General features: G+C 41.5%; 1 protein-coding gene across 1 annotated transcript in view; it reads right to left on the bottom strand.

The window, feature by feature from the left end:
* The window catches only part of LOC137375707 (protein FAM13B-like), a 214,896-nt gene extending 198,992 nt beyond the window's left edge, over positions 1–15,904 (bottom strand). The window contains exon 1 of the mRNA XM_068043092.1: positions 15,682–15,904. The gene's annotated coding sequence lies outside the window, so the exon portion shown is untranslated. The remainder of the gene's footprint in view (positions 1–15,681) is intronic.
* Between the last annotated feature and the right edge of the window lie 281 nt (positions 15,905–16,185).

The following is a 16,185-nucleotide window of genomic DNA, read 5'->3' as shown; positions in this document are numbered from 1 at the left end:
GCACTCAAACTAGCCATTGAGTGAGAAAACTCATTTCAGGAAATGCCCCATTTAATCTTTCCCCTCACTGAGAAAATGCAGTCTCCACGGTGCCTCGCTCAAAGCATAGCTGAGACCACTAGCGTGTGGTGAATCAGTTTATTTAGCCGATCAGTACTAATAAGTTAGAAAGAATCCGAATAAGCCAATACGTTAAGAAAGCAAAATACTGTGGATGCTGGAAATCTGAAATTAAAAGCAGAAAGTGCTAGAAATACTCAGAAGGTTAGGCAGCATCTGTGGAGAGGGAAACAGAGATAACGCTTCAAGTCTATGACCTTTTGTCAGAACCAGAAAAAGTTGAGATATGTAATAGATTTTAAGCACGTACAGAGGCAGGGAAAAGGAGGAGGAGTTGAGGAAAGAACAAAATGGAAACTCTGACAGGAAGGCAGGAGAGATTAAATGACAAAAAAGGATGATGGTGAAAAGGAAAAAAAAAGAAGAGATGGGAATAGAAACAAAGTAAAGAAACAAAAGATAGGTCTAGAGATGTTGGAAATGGGAATAGCAGAATCAACAGCTGCTGACTGAAAAAATGGTGACAGAGGTTATGATCTGAAATTGTTGAACTCAATGTTGAGTCTAGAAGGTTGTAAAGTGCCTAGTTGAAAGATGAGGTGCTGTTCTTCAAACTTATGTTGAGCTTAATTGGAAGTGTCAGAAGCCAAAGACAGAGAGAGGCTGGAGTGAGAGTAGGCTGGAGAATTAAAGCAACGGATGATCAGAAGCTCAGGGTCACACTTGTGGACTGAATGGAGGTGTCACCCAATCTACATTTGGTCTCCCCAATATGGAGCAGACCCCATTGTTAGCGGTGAATATAGTAAACTAAATTGAAAGTAGTACAAGTAAATCGTTGTTTCACCTAGGAGGAATATTTGGGGCCCTGAACGGTGGGAAGGCAGGAGGTAACAGAGTGGTGTTCCAGCTCCTGCACTTGCATGGAAAGGGGAAGGGGTGATTGAGGAGTGGACCAGGGTGTTGCAGAGGTTATGGTCCCTTCAGAATGCTGAAAGGGAAGGGGATGATGTATTTGGTGGTGGCATCCTGCTGGAGGTGACGGAAATGGCAGAGGATGGGCCATTGAACGTGGAAGCTGGTGGGGTGGAAGTTAAGGGCAATGGTAACCCTATCATAGCTCTGGGAGGGAGAGAAAGGTGTGGGAACTGAAGTGCGGGAAATGGACCAGGCACAGTCGAGGGCCCCATCAACAATGGTGGAGGGGAATCCACGGGTGAGGAAAAAGAAAGTCATATTGGAAGTGCAGGTATGGAAGTAAAGTCTGGCTCGAGTATAAAATTAAAACCCAACCCGACCACAGCAAACCTGAATCAGACCCGGGCCAGAGTTCGTCAATTTTTTTCATGCCCGAGAATATCAAACATGTTATTAGTACCAAAAAGAATTGCGTCAAAATGTAGATTAAAAAGAAAACAAATACAAAACAAAACACGACCACAGACGACCCAAAACAACCCCAAATGCTGGACACAGAATATAGACCCGACCCGAACCTGACGCACGTAGTTCAGGTTTGGGTCGGGTAGCCAGGCTTTATATGGAAGGTATCATAGTCTTAACAGATGAGATGGAGAAACTGAAAGAATGGAGTAGAGACCTTACGGGAAGTTGGATGGGAGGAAGTAGTCAAGGTAGCTGTGGGAGTTAGTGGGCCTATAATGAATATTGGCCCCCAGAGAAGGAGACAGTGAAGCCAGGGAAGCAAAGGGTCAGAGATGGACTATGCAAAGCCGAGGGAAGGTTGGAAATTGGAAACAAAGTTGATGAAATTTTTGGGGAAAGAGCAGAAAATGGCACATATCCAATGTACCAGAAAGAGAGGTGAGGGAGGGGACCTGTGTAGGACTGGAACAAAGAGTGCTCCACATATCCCGAGAAAGTGAGTGGAGTCAAAGCAGAGGTTATTCAAATATGAGAACAAGTCCAGCCGGGTGGAGGAGGCTGGTGGTGGGTGGGAACTGGTTGGCCTACGTTCAAGGAAGCAGAGCGTTACCAGGTCATCCTAGTGAAGGATGGAGGTGTACAGGGAGTGAACGTCTATGGTGAAAAGCAGAAGATTAGGCCAGGAAACTGTTAAAGGGGCGGAGGGCATTGGAACAGTCGCAGGATATCAGTGGAAAAGACTGGACAAGAGGAAGAAAAAAAAAAGTCAAACTAGGCAGAAATCAGTTCCGTGCAGCAAGAACTGATGATCCCATTCCCATCGCCCTTTGTCTTGCATCATTATACCTGTTGTCATTTAATCCCTCCGCTCTTCCACCCGGTCATAGGCCTTCCATTTTGTTCTTTCACCCTTCTTTCGCCATCTCTGCACTTGCTTAAAACCTGTTACATCTCTAATTTTTTCCAGTTCTGACAAAAGACATCAACCTGAAATGTTAACTGTTTCTCTCCACAGATGATGCCTGGCCTGAATATTTTCAGCATTTTATGTTTTTATTTCAATAAAAATTATTGTTGTGCCAATATCTCATGTTATGCTATCACCGCAAATTGATCCTACTAGCGAAAGGCTTAATGCTGGAGCAAAATGCTCTCTGTTTCATCCAAGTTTAGAAGGATGGAATCTATGAAATGATACTGCTATTCTTCTCTCCCCACCCCAATACATACACAGTTCAAACTGACACAAAGAGTATTTCACACATCAATTTCTTTGAATAACTTGTATTTATATTGTACTTTTAACACAAAATGTCCCAACTCACTTCACAGAATTATAAAACAAATTTGACACTGAGCTACATAAGGCATAATGAGAGCAGATGGTCAAAAGCTTGGCCAAAGGGGTAGGTTTTAGGAGAGTCTTAAAAAGACAGCGAGATAGAGAGACAAGAGAATTCCAGGGCCTAGGGAGCTGAAGGCATTGGACGTCAATGGTGGAATGATTAATATCAGGGATCCTCAAGAGGTGGGCAAATATCTTGTAAGGGTGAGAAGCGGAAGGAGGTTACAGAGCTAGACAGGGGCAAAGCCATGGAAGGATTTGAAAGCAATAAGAATTTTTAAATCGAGACGATACTAAACCAGGAGCCAATCTAGGTCAGCAAACAGGATTTGGTACAATGGCAGCAGCATTTCAGATGTTCTCAAGTTTACAGAGGGTAGAATGTGGGAGACCAGCCAAGGGTGTGCTGGAATAATCAAGTCTAGAGGTAACAAACATGAAAAAATGAGGGTTTCAGCAGCAAATGAGTTGAGGCAGGCAGAGTCAAGCAATTCTATGAAAGTAGAAATAGATGGTCTTAAACGAAGGTGTGGCTATGTGGTCAGAAGCTCATTTGGAGGGTAAAATATGTCACCAAGGTTGCGAACAGTTTGGTTCAGTCTCAGGCAGTTGCCAGACAGGGATGGATATGAGAACATATGAACAAGGAGCAGGTGTAGGCCACTCAGCCCCTCGAACATGCTCCGCCATTCAATAAGATCATGGCTGATCTGACTGTAACCTGAACTCCACATTCCCACCTACCCCCAATAACCTTTCACCCCCTTGCTCATCAAGAATCTATCTACCTATGCCTTAAAAATATACAAAGACTCTGCTTCCACTGCTTTTTGCGGTAGAGTTCCAAAGTCTCACGACCGTCAGAAAAAAATTTCTCCTCATCTGTCTTAAATGGGCAACCCCTTATTTTTAAACTGTGACCCCTAGTTCTAGATTCTCCCACAAGAGGGAACATCTTTCCTACACCACCCTGTCAGAACCCCTCAGAGTCTTGTGTTTCAATCAAGTCGCCTCTTACTCTTCTAAACTCCAGCTGATACAAGCCTAGCCTGTCCAACCTTCCCTCATAAGACAACCCGCCCATTCCAGGTATTAGTCTAGTAAACCTTCTCTGAACTGCTTCCAATGCATTTACAGCCTCCTTAAATAAAGGAGACTAAGGAAGCGATAACACATTAAAGGGCTTGAGAGGAAAGGGAGATTGGAGCTGGGGAGGTAATTTACCAGGTTGGTGGGGTCAAGGGTTGTTTTTCCTGGAGGAGCGAGATGATAATGGCAGATTTGAAGGTGAGGGGGACAGTACCTTAAGGGAGAGAGCCATTAACAATATCAGCTAACATGACAACCTCGAAAGGAAGTTGAGTGGTCAGCAGTTTACTGGGAATAGGGTTAAGGGAGCAGGATGTGGGTATGGACAAGATGAGCTCAGAGAGGGGAGCTAGGAGAGAAAGTAGAGAATGTGAGTTCAGGCCCAGGGCAAGGGGGAGCTTTAGAGAAAGTTTGGCCTAGTGGGCTGGGGGAAAAAAAAAGAGGCAGCTGATCAAATAGTCACAATCTTAGTGACAAAGAGTCCATGAGCTCCTTGACCTTACTGTTGGAGGTGAGGGCGGAGGAGACAGGGGAGACTCTTAATAAAAACACTGGATTAATTCATGCAGGATTTTGGATACATCTTATCACCAGTGAGCTGGACTCACCTGGTGAACAATTTTAGGTACAGAAGTTCAGACATGGCTTTAGCTCACCAGTAACATTTTAATCCAACTGTTGCTATTATTAAAGACGAAGGATAGATTTTCCACCATGTTCAATATAAAAAGTTATACACAATAAAAAAATTACTCGTCAAACTTCTGTGGAAATCCAAACGATTAGGGGCAGAAATTTCAAATTCCATAGTTTTAACCAATAGATAAATGGTTTTGTCATTTGTAAATTTTGGGGAGAGGCTGCAAGAAAGAGTTGTGCATTTACAATATTATAAAATAGCATGTAGTACAGTGCAATATCAATTGTGTCAGTCGAAGGACTACATTCGCAAAAAGTGAAATGTACCATGTAGAAAAAAATTTAAGGTTTGAGCTTTGCTTCATAGATTTTGAATAAAGATTTGGAGCTCCAATAATGTATGCTGGCAATATCAATTCCTCTGGTTTCATTTAACTTTTTTTCAAATGCTTTCATTGCAAGGTGAGGCTTCAAAGTGAACCATTCTGCTGAGTGTTCATACGATTTAACAGAAACTATCCTACAATCTGCAACAGTCATTTTTCATCTAGAAAAAAACTTGTAGGTGCATACATGGAAAAATGCAAGGAAAATAGATACAATGTTTTTTTTAAAATAGCTATCCTGGTACATAAAAAATAAGACAAACCATTATGCAATCAAAGTGCCTTAACAAAATTGGCTTGCTGAAAGTCTTCAAACAAAAACATGTACAAAACCAATATTCCAAATCTTTCCTTAACCAGGGAGAGGAAACAGCATCCTCCTAACATTCTGTCGCTATGAATCTGCCTTCTGTTTTTACCTAGAAGATAGAAGCACAATTTTAAGGAATTTTATCTACTCTTCACAGATCAATGGGAGGTAAGCACCTCCAGACATGAAGCCAAATTTGTAGGACAATGGAATGGTTACAGCACACGAGGCAGCTATTCGGCCCATCCAGCTCTCCAAGAACAATTTAGCTATCCCACTCACCTGTCCTTGCCCCCATAGCCCTGCATTTTTTCCCTTCAGGTGCTAATCCAGTTCCCTTTTGAAACCATGATTGAATCTCCCACCACCATACTCTTAGGCAATGCATTCCAGATCATAACCACTCACTGCATAAAATGATTTTCCTCATGTCACCTTTGATTCTTTCACCAATCGTTTTAAATCTGTCCCCTCTGGCTCTTGACTCTTCTGCCTATGGGAACAGTTTCTCTCCATCTATTCTGTCCAGACCCCTCATGATTTTGAGCACCTCTATCAAATCTCCTCGCAACCTTCTCTTCTCTGAAAACAACCCCAGCATCTCCAATCTATCCATGTAACTGAAGTCCCTCATCCCTGGAACCATTCTCTTAAATCTTTTCTGCACCCTCTCTAGGAAGGATGTGAAGGCTTTAAAGTGCATTGCCCAGGATAAGACAATACTCCACACTTGAGGCCGAACTAGTTTTATAAAGATACACAATAACTTCAACAAAAACAGAAAATGCTGGAAATACTCAGCAGGTCAGGCAGCATCTGTGGAGAGAGAAATAGAGTTAGTGTTTCCAGTCGATGACCTTTTATCAGAATTGGGAAAAGTTAGAAATGGAATAGATTTGAAGCAAGTGAAAAAGGGGAGGGTGGGAAAAAGAACAAAGGGCCTACTAGAAGTTGGAAGACAGGAGAGATTAAATACCTTCCTCCAGTCTGAAAAACAACCATTCAACACCGCTCTTTTTCCTGTCAGTCAACTAAATATCCAAACTGCCGGTGTCTGCTGCTAATGTCCCTTTTATTCCATGGGCTTCAACTTTGCCGGTGAGCCGATAATATGGCACTGTATCAAATGCCTTTTGGAAATCCATGTACGCCACATCAACTGCATTACCTAATCAACCTTCTCTATTACCTCATCAAAAACTCAATTAAGTTAATTAAGCACAACTTGCCTTTAGCAAATCTCCGCTGGCTTCCCTTAATTAATTCACACTTGTCCAAGTGGCTGTTAATTTTGTCCCGGATTATTGTTTCTAAAAGATTTCCCACTATCAAGGTGGGACTGACTGGCTTGTAGTTGCTGGGCTTATCCTTAAACCTTTTTTGAACAAGGATGTAGATTTACGTCAACTTTTGTCAACTAACTGGATCCAACATTTGGCACCTTCTGGACTTGGGTTTTCGTTCTCATTTTCGACTATATACTTTTTCTGTAGTTGATTTTTCTTTCTCCTCACCTGCCCAATTCCATACCATCCTTCTTGAAGACAGAGACTCATGAAAAGGTGCAGTTTTCATGGGTGGCAGAAGCCTTCAATATCCTAACTCAAGTGACCATAGATCTACCTGGAAAATCTCACGAGGCATCATTATGGGCGGCACAGTGGTTAGCACCGCAGCCTCACAGCTCCAGCGGCCCGGGTTCAATTTTGGGTACTGCCTGTGTGGAGTTTGCAAGTTCTCCCTGTGTCTGCGTGGGTTTCCTCCGGGTGCTCCGGTTTCCTCCCACATGCCAAAGACTTGCAGGTTGATAGGTTAATTAGCCATTATAAATTGCCCCTAGTATAGGTAGGTGGTAGGGAAATATAGGGATAGGTGGGGATGTGGTAGGAATGTGGGATTAGTGTAGGATTAGTATAAATGGGTGGCTGATGGTCAGCACAGACTCGGTGGGCCGAAGGGCCTGTTTCAGTGCTGTATCTCTAAACTAAACATCAAAGCCAAGCTTAGTATCTAGTTCTGTGCGCACTAGCACATTCCACAGCATTCGGAAAGGGATCTTGGATTTACATTTCCCACTTTATATCCCCAGAACATGTCAATTCTAATGTCAACTACCACCTGTGTTGAGATCATGCAGCTTATGTACAATGCCACAGTACATATTCCAATCAATCAAGATATTTGCCCTTTAATTCAGTTTGTTAAATGCAAGAATCCCTCTTTCAAAATATCTCATTTCAAAATTTAGCTATATTTTGTCATTAATTATTTAAAAATATAAATATTGGAATCAGTAAAGAACAGTCACAATTTTAAAATGTCATTTGACTACACTTTTGTCTCAGATCTAGAAGATTGTGATTTCACCCCTATTCCAGAATTTGAGCATATAATCTAGGATGGCATTTGAGTCAGTCCCAAGGTAAAGCTGAATTGTGACAGTGCGAAATTTCACATATGAGACACAAAAAAAAACGGTCAACTCAAAAGATCTCATGGCACTATTTGAACAGGGTGTTCGCCAAGTGTCCTGGCTAGCATTTCATGTACAAACAAATTCAAAAACAGAATAACTGGTTATTCATTTTATTTGTGGGAGCATGCAGCCTCATCTGCTTATGTAACAGTGACAGCACTTAAAAGGTAACTCCTTGACTATGAACTACTTTGAGGTGTCCTGACATGATCAGATGCTGTATATACATGCAAGTTGTCCAGTGTTAAATGTCCATTTATAAATCTGCAGCTTTCAACATAAAATATGGTTCTTGCAAATAAAAGGTGCCAAAGCAGTCTCATTTTTCCCCTTCACACCCATTTTTGTTATTTGAGACACTGGTGTACCATTTTCTTAAATGGCCAGAGCCTTAACATTCCAAAAAGGAGAAGAGAGGAAAATGAATTGGTATATATCAGCAAGATACCAAAATTTAAACTGTCTATTTCTATCCTGTAATTATGTGAGGAATATTCTACCATTTGGTTTAATTATCAGTCCCACTTCCACATTCAACTGAAGTCATACTGCAGAATATTGGAAATTCCAATCCAGAACATCTTATCTGTCATAATGGTACTGTCATAAGAGTTTTTTTAAAAAAAACTAAGAGGTCTGCGTGTCTTTAAGGCTGAGAAAAAAAAACTTTGAGAACATGGAAGGCAATTTGTATCCAAGCAACAGGAAGATTTTACAACAGTCTTGTAACTTCACTGTTGAAAGCTTTTAGTTTCAGTCCTGCAGAATGAAAAAAAAGATCAGGGAGCTGGACAAGCAGCTAGCAGTGATTTGCTGATAGACCAGAGAAAAAGACCTATTCTCTCTGAAAATAAGCTTTGCATTTCAAGGGGAAAAGTGGTACATTTAAAGGTGTGGTTTTGACCTTCCTGAAGAGAGAAAAGACCCAGAGCAAGAGGCGTTGCTACACTCTGTGGAGAAATACTGCTTTGGAGAAAGGAAGCCTTGTGTTTCAGGTGTGGCACGTTGCTGTTATCTCCAGTCTCAAGAATCCCTGCCTCAAGAGTGAGTTCTGTTGCTTTTTGTGTTGTTTTTGGAAGATCCTGACAAGTTCAAAGTTTCTACTGTTGGACAGCTTTCAAATTTAAGTAGACCTGTTGTTACACCTTAAGCTGAAAGATCTATGTGCTGTCTACTGCAGATGAACAATTTCCTTGAATGCCTACCCATCACATACTTTATCAAATTCACCTGGAGACACAGAGTGGTATCCGACTATTAGACTCCGGGACACCTCACCAATCCGGAAACATCCTACCCAATTCTGAATTATTTTATTGTTCCTAAGAAACAGTTACAACTTAAATCACCCTTTTACCCCAGTTAACTGATTTTTGAACGTATGTGCTAGCATGAGGGTTAAGAAGAGTAAGGGGTTAGGAAATCTGTTCATAAATGATAGATATAAATCTACATGTAAAACTTGGTTTAATAGTTTTTTATGTTGTTTAAAGTAATCTGGTTTGGCGTGCTTTATTCTGGGAGATAAATAGTGTTTAATTTGGCTAATTTCCAGAAGGTGGGAATCTTTACTAATGTGCGGTGACCTGTGGAATAGTGGGACTGAATTAACAGTGTATTACTCCCACCTTGGTCACAACAGTACCGATAGGTTTGGGGGAAAAAACTGTTTTGGTCAGTATGCTTTACATGTTGTTGGATACTCTTAATTCAAAGCCTTATGTTGTTCCTGCCATCAGTACTTCACCCCATGTTCTAAACATTTTGCCGCAAACGCCAGTCCCAGTTTGGATTGACAAATCAGTAGCTGCATTGCTTAATATGTTCAAAGAAAGTGGATGCAATATGAATGTCACAGATATTGCAGTTCATTGAAATATTGTGGTATCACTGCAGTACTCTCAAATAGCTTGGACATGTTCTTTGCACAAATATCGCGAAATTTCCTAGTCAAATATATCACATAGCATTTTGTGTGTGATGGACAAGTGACTGCAGGAGTTATTTCAACCCCTTCAATGCAGTTCGTTTGTTTTTTTTTTGTCGAGTTTAGAGAATCAACTTAGCTGATTTTAATATCTCCATAATTAACTGAAGTCTTCAGCTTCCATATGAGGAAATTAAGATGAAAGATTTGATCAGTTATCAGAGACTTATTGCTCATCTTCATTTTATCACTTCACTGCATAACATTAGTTCATAGACTTCCTGCTAACAAGAAATTATTTTTTGCATGAACACAAATTAAAACAGTATCAAGGCTTTACAGTTGACTTCCTCAAAAACTATACTGAAAAGTCAGCCTGGGATATGTGCTCAAATTCTGTATTGCTGGATTTCTCCAATAGAATACACAAGACTCAAGACTACAATAGTTAACTCTCAAGTACTTTAACAAATACCATATGTTCAGCCACCCAATTACTGAGGGCAACTGCCAACTGGTCATTTATTCCTTTTTGCCACCCTGTTTAGGAGGTTTCCAGTGGAGCCTGAGTTTGCAAAGTGTCCCCGTTCTTTGACTCTTTCTGGATACTTTGCTAATCACAGAGCTCGATCCCAGGGACTGCGGGTGAGCCAGCACATCAATCCATGCTGCAACTGAGCTCTGCTGGGATTAAGCTGATTACCTCTGTAATGTACTGTGCCAGGACTGTTACTTTTTTTTTTAAAAAGGAAATACTTCCTCTTTTCGAACTAATCATAAGCCCTTGTGGTGTTTGTTTAAATGTTGTTACCAGGATCCTCAGGGTATTGTTTTTAATATATATATAATTATAGTGCGTAAATGCAGAACCATACAATCATAGACTGATACAGCACAGAAGGAGGCCATACAGCCCATTGCGTCTGTACTGGCTCTTTGAAAGACTTATCCAATTAGGTCCACTACACTGCTCTTTGCCCATAGCCCAAATATTTCTTTTTCAAGTACTTACCCAATTCCCTTTTGAAAGTGGTTATTGAATCTGCTCCCACCACCCTTTCAGGCAGCGCACTACAGATCACAACTTGCTGCATACAAAAATGTTTCCACATGTGTGAGTCCTCTGGTTATTGACCCGTGTGTCAGTGGAAACACTTTATCCTTATTTATTCTATCAAAACCCTTCATGATTTTGAACACCTCTATCAAATCTCCCCTTAACCTTCTCTTCCCAAAGTAGAAGAGAACCAGTTTCTCTAGTCTCTCCTTGTAACTGAAGTCTTACACCCCTGGTACCATTTTAGTAAATTTCCTCTGCACCCTCTCCAAAGCCTTGACATCCTTGCTAAGGTGTGGTGCCCAGAATTGAATACCCCAGCCGAGGATTAACAAGTATTTCATAAAGATTTAACAGAAGTTCCTGGCTTTGGTACTCTATGCCTCTGTTTTTGAAGTCAAGGATCCATTAACAGCCTTCTCAATATTTTCTGTCACTTTCAAATACTACAATCTCAGGTGTGTCTGTTCCTGCACAGCGTTATAATTATACCATTTACTTTATGTTGCCTCTCCCCGTTCTTTCTACCAGAATGCATCACTTTACACTTCTCTGCATTAAATTTCATGTCATATGACTGCCCATTTAACAAGTCTCTCTCCTTAAGTTTGCTACTATCCTCCTCATTGTTGACTACATTTCCAAGTTTTGCGTCATCTGCCAGGTGTAAGTCATTAATTTATCTCAAGAACAGTGGTCCAAACAACAAGAAATAATAAAGGTGCCATTGCACCAGTGGGTATATTCACATTTGCAGAAAAATTACAGAGAGATGCAAGAACTACAGAGTAGCAATAATGGAGGAACTCAATTATCCTAAGATATACTGGGATAGTCTTTGTGCAAAGGACTGATGGGGGGAGGGGAGGGGGGGGTGGTGGTGAAAGAGTTTCTGCAGTGTTCAGGAAAATTTTCTTTATCGTTACATTCCTGCCCAACGTGGAAAGAGGCCTTACTGGATCGGGTTCTGGGGAATGAGGTAGGTCAAGTGTCACGAGGGGAACATTTAGTTCGTGGTGATCATAGTATAAGGCTTAGATTAGCTATGAAACAATCTAGAGTAAAATTACTTAATTAGAGGTGGGCCAATTTCAGTGGATCATGAATGGCTCTGTCTCGCAAACTGAAATCAAAGACTGATAAGCAAAACTGTAATCAAACAATGGGCTGCCTTTAAAAAAAAAGAGATGGTACAGGTACAGTTAAGATGCATTCCCACAAAGGAGAAAAAGTAGGGCAGCCAAAACCAGAGCTCCCTGGATAATGAAACAGATCAAGGGATAGATGAAGCAGGAACAGGTGAGGTGGGGTGGGGATGGGGTATGACAGATGTCAGGATACTAATACAAGTGAGAACCAGGCTGAATATAGAAGGTTCAGAGGGGAAGGTGAGAAATGAACTAAGAGAAGCAAATTGAGAGTATAAGAGACTGGCAACTAACATAAAAGCGAATCCAAAGGTCTTCTATTGGCATATATAAAAAGTAAAAGGATAATGAGAGGTGCGACGATTAGGGACCGAAAAGAAAACCTACACATGGAGGCAGAAGGCACAGCTAAGGTACTAAATGAGTATGTTGCATCTGCCTTTACCAAGGTAACGAATGCTGTGAAAGTCATAGTGAAAGAGGAGGTAGTTGAGATACTGGATGGGCTAAAAATTGACAAGGTACTAGAAAGCCTGGCTGTAGTTAAAGTTGATACGTAACCAGAACCGAATGGGTTGCGTACACGGATGCCAATAGAAGGGTTGCAGGAGTACAGGCTGTAATATTCCAATCCTCCTTTGAAACAGGGGTGGTGCCAGAGGACTGAATAACTGCAACTGTTACACCCTTGTTCAAAAAAGGGTTTAAGGATAAATCGAGCAACAAAAGGCCAATCAGTTTAACCTCAGTGGTGGAAAAGTTTTTAGAAATGATAATATGGGACAAAATTAACAAGTCACTTGGACAAGTGTGGATAATAAAAGGAAAGCCACGAGAGTTTTGTTAGAGGCAAATTGTGTTCATCAAAAACTCAATCAAGTTAGTTTAACAGAGAAGGTTGATATGGTGCATATGGATTTTCATAAGACGATTGATAACGTGCTGCATAATAGGCTTGCCAGCAAAATTGAAGTGCATGGGGCAGTGGCAGCACGGATACCAAGCTGGCAGAGTGCCAAGAAAGAGAGCAGCAGTGAACAGTTGTTTTTCAGATTGGAGAAATGTACACAGTGGTTTTCCCCAAGGATCGAAACCATGACCACTGCTTTTCTTGATATATATTAATTATATGGACGTGGGTGTGCAAGGCACAAATTGTGAACTGTGAGGAGGATAGTGATAAGACTTCAAGAGGACACAGACAGGCTGGTCAAATGGACAGAGACCTGGCTGATGAAATTTAATACAATGAAAGCAAAGTGATACACTGATCAGAAGAACGAGGCACAATACAAAATAAAAGTACAATTTTCAAGGGAATGCCAGAACAGAAAGATAAGGGAGTTTATGTGCACAAATCGTTCCAGTGGCAAGGCAGCTTGAGAAAGTGGTTAAACAGGAATGCAGAAACCTAGGCTTTATAAAGAAGCAGAGTACAGAAGTAAGGAACTTGTGAAGAACCTATTGCTGAATCTGTCACCATCTACATCATGGGTTAACATTGACTAGAAACTTAACTGAACCAGCCAAATAAATACCGCAGCTACAAGAGCAGGTCAGAGGATGGGAATTGTGGCAAGTAACTAACTAAACACCCCAAAGCCTGCCACAGGTCAGTCAGTGTGATGGAATACTCCCCACTTGCCTTATACGTGCAGCTCCAACAACACTCATGAAGCTCAATACCATTCAGGACAAAGCAACCCATTTGATCGACATCCCATCCACCACCATATATCTTCACTTCCTCCACCAGTGCTGCACTGTGGCAGCTGTGTACACCATCTACGAGATGCACTGCAGCAACTCACCAAGGCTCCTTCGAAGGTACACGACCTCTATCACCTAGAGGGACAAGGGCACCAGATGCCTGGGAACACCACCACCTGCATGTTTCCCTCCATATCACACACCATCCTGACTTGGAACTATATAACTGTTTCTTCACTGTTGCTGGGTCAAAACCTTGGAACTCCCTCCCTAACACCACTTTAGGTTCATCTACATCACATGGACAGCAGCAGTTCAAGAAGGCAGCTCACCACCACCTTCTCAAGGGCAATTAGGGGTGGGCAATAAATACTAGCTTTGCCAGCGATACTCACATCCCAAGAGCAAATAAAAAAAAGATAGGTGCGGTCCCAGTTTCTGAAGAATTAGCTGATCTGAGTCAGGGTGGCAGGACAGAAGTGGTCTCAGTAACCCTGGGCTAGCAAGAGTAAAAATCAGCCAGAGTCCTTGCTACTGATCAGTGTCCAATGGCCCCCAACTTACGAGGGGGGTGGAGGATGCAGGTTTGGAAAGCTCCCATAGTTGACTGACCTGTTGATCAGAGTCAGATTATATTATATTGCGAAATGGCTACTTGGGTGAAGTGCTGGAAGGTAACTGGCTGCAAAGGAACCCAGTGTCAGAATTGCATTAACACCTTCAGCAGAGGTGAGGAAAGGAGTAAATCTACACTCGCGTCAAATTTAACTTCCATCATAACTTATGCGCCATAGGTATAAGCTATCATAGCGACCCACTCAGTTTTTGGAAAGGATTGTTTGCCACAGTATTTTTACCACACTGCAAAGTTAATATTAATCCGTCCAAAACTAACCACAATCTCAACAGCGGAATTCGGAAAAGGAAATAATCTTTCCAACGTATAAATTAATGCACGATAGGACAAAACAGAAGCGTTTCTAAATTAGATTCAGTCCATCAGTGGAATCGTATTTTTATTCAAGAGGAAGCGCAGTATCTAGTTGCGTAATGTGCGAAAACAGTTCAATACAAATCTTCCTCTAAATATATTCAGATTATATGCAGTGTAAATTCACGATTTATTAGGTGCTGTGAAATATAACGCGTCTCTCTTAGGCACCGAGATGGTTAACATGCCAAATCCTGACCGGTCAGCTGAACAACAAATTAACATAGAAACTTCCTCAAAGATTGCAATGCACACTGCGGATTTCAATGCTCGTGCATGGTGAGAATGTCTACAAGTAGGTCCACTGCAAACGTCTTAATGACCTTCTAGAATGATCTACGAAGACCGCCACCCCCAAAATTTAAGTGTATGTAAAGGCACTGAAGTGAAGTCCGGTGCTGCAAACGAGAAAAATAACTCTCCAGAACATGCCAGTGACAGTCATACCAGAAAGACACTAAAACAAACGCACTTGTACGAGGGGCTGGAAACCGTGTGAAACCCCTCACGCTATATGTACTAGAAAATGTGTGACACGAAATGTAAACGTGCACTGTAAATATAACTTTTAATGGCAGTGTAGTGAGGCACCTCATGCACTGTATTGGGAGAAACTGATCAGTACTGCATTTTATGTAATATCAAAATTGAACGGCGATAGAATGTACTTTTACAAACTTTAGGAATAAAGTATATTTTGGGAAAAACACGCCTGCACTAAGACTCCGTTACTATGCTATTTTTGTAAAATATGGTCAGCTTTTGCTGGTTAACTGTATAAATTCCCCTTTTTCGTTTAAATCATTTCCTGTCAGTAAAATGATACTGCAGCCAGTAGTAAACAAGGTACTTGCTCCTGGTTTTAAGTGGGGAAAACTACCCGTTATATGCATGTATATGGCGATGTTTATAAAGAACACTAATTATAAACGGTATAGTTAAGAAAAAGTCTTTAAACTTAAGTAATAAAGGGGCGCCGAAGCCTCGGAACAATTTCCCCGCTCCATGTCCATCGCCTCATCATTGCTAACTGGGACTGTCACGCATGCGCAGTTTGTGTTGGCCCTGCAGTCAGGCGCGTGCTCAGTGCAGCCCATCGTTGGACCGAATCTGGCGGCTGCTCGAACAAGTTCAACTCAGGCTGATTCCACACTTACCTGTCCGGGCCCAAGCAACCGAGCTCGGCACAGACCACTCCTGGCTCGTTTACTTCCAGCCGTCACGTAGGAAAATACTGCTATAACTCGCTTTAAAACAGTAACTACAGTCTCCTGAAATTGCTTGGTTTTTTCCGCTTCTTTTGACTTTTTTCCGCCCCTCGTATATTTTCTTCACTAATGATCAGACAACTGCGTCACCAACCGAATCTGCAACCGGAAGTTACGTCACCTGATTGACCAAACCAACCATTGGCAAACAAGCAGTGCGGTTACGTCATTGTCAAACAAGCAGCTGCTGTCAGGCAGGGCGTTGCTATAGAGCCGGGGATGGGCGTGGCAGCAGCTTAAGGCGTTCCGGGGTCAGTCCAGAGCAGGAAAAACATGTAACAAATAAAGCAAATATCTGTATCAAATTTGCCATATATATGATATAAATAGCTCCAATGTTCAATTTAATATTTTACTTATTAAACATGCAATATGGGCCTTTTAATTCTTTCA

Source organism: Heterodontus francisci, chromosome 12 (assembly GCF_036365525.1).
Source record: "Heterodontus francisci isolate sHetFra1 chromosome 12, sHetFra1.hap1, whole genome shotgun sequence".
Lineage (NCBI taxonomy): Eukaryota > Metazoa > Chordata > Chondrichthyes > Heterodontiformes > Heterodontidae > Heterodontus > Heterodontus francisci.
This window is presented reverse-complemented; position numbering and strand designations above follow the sequence as displayed.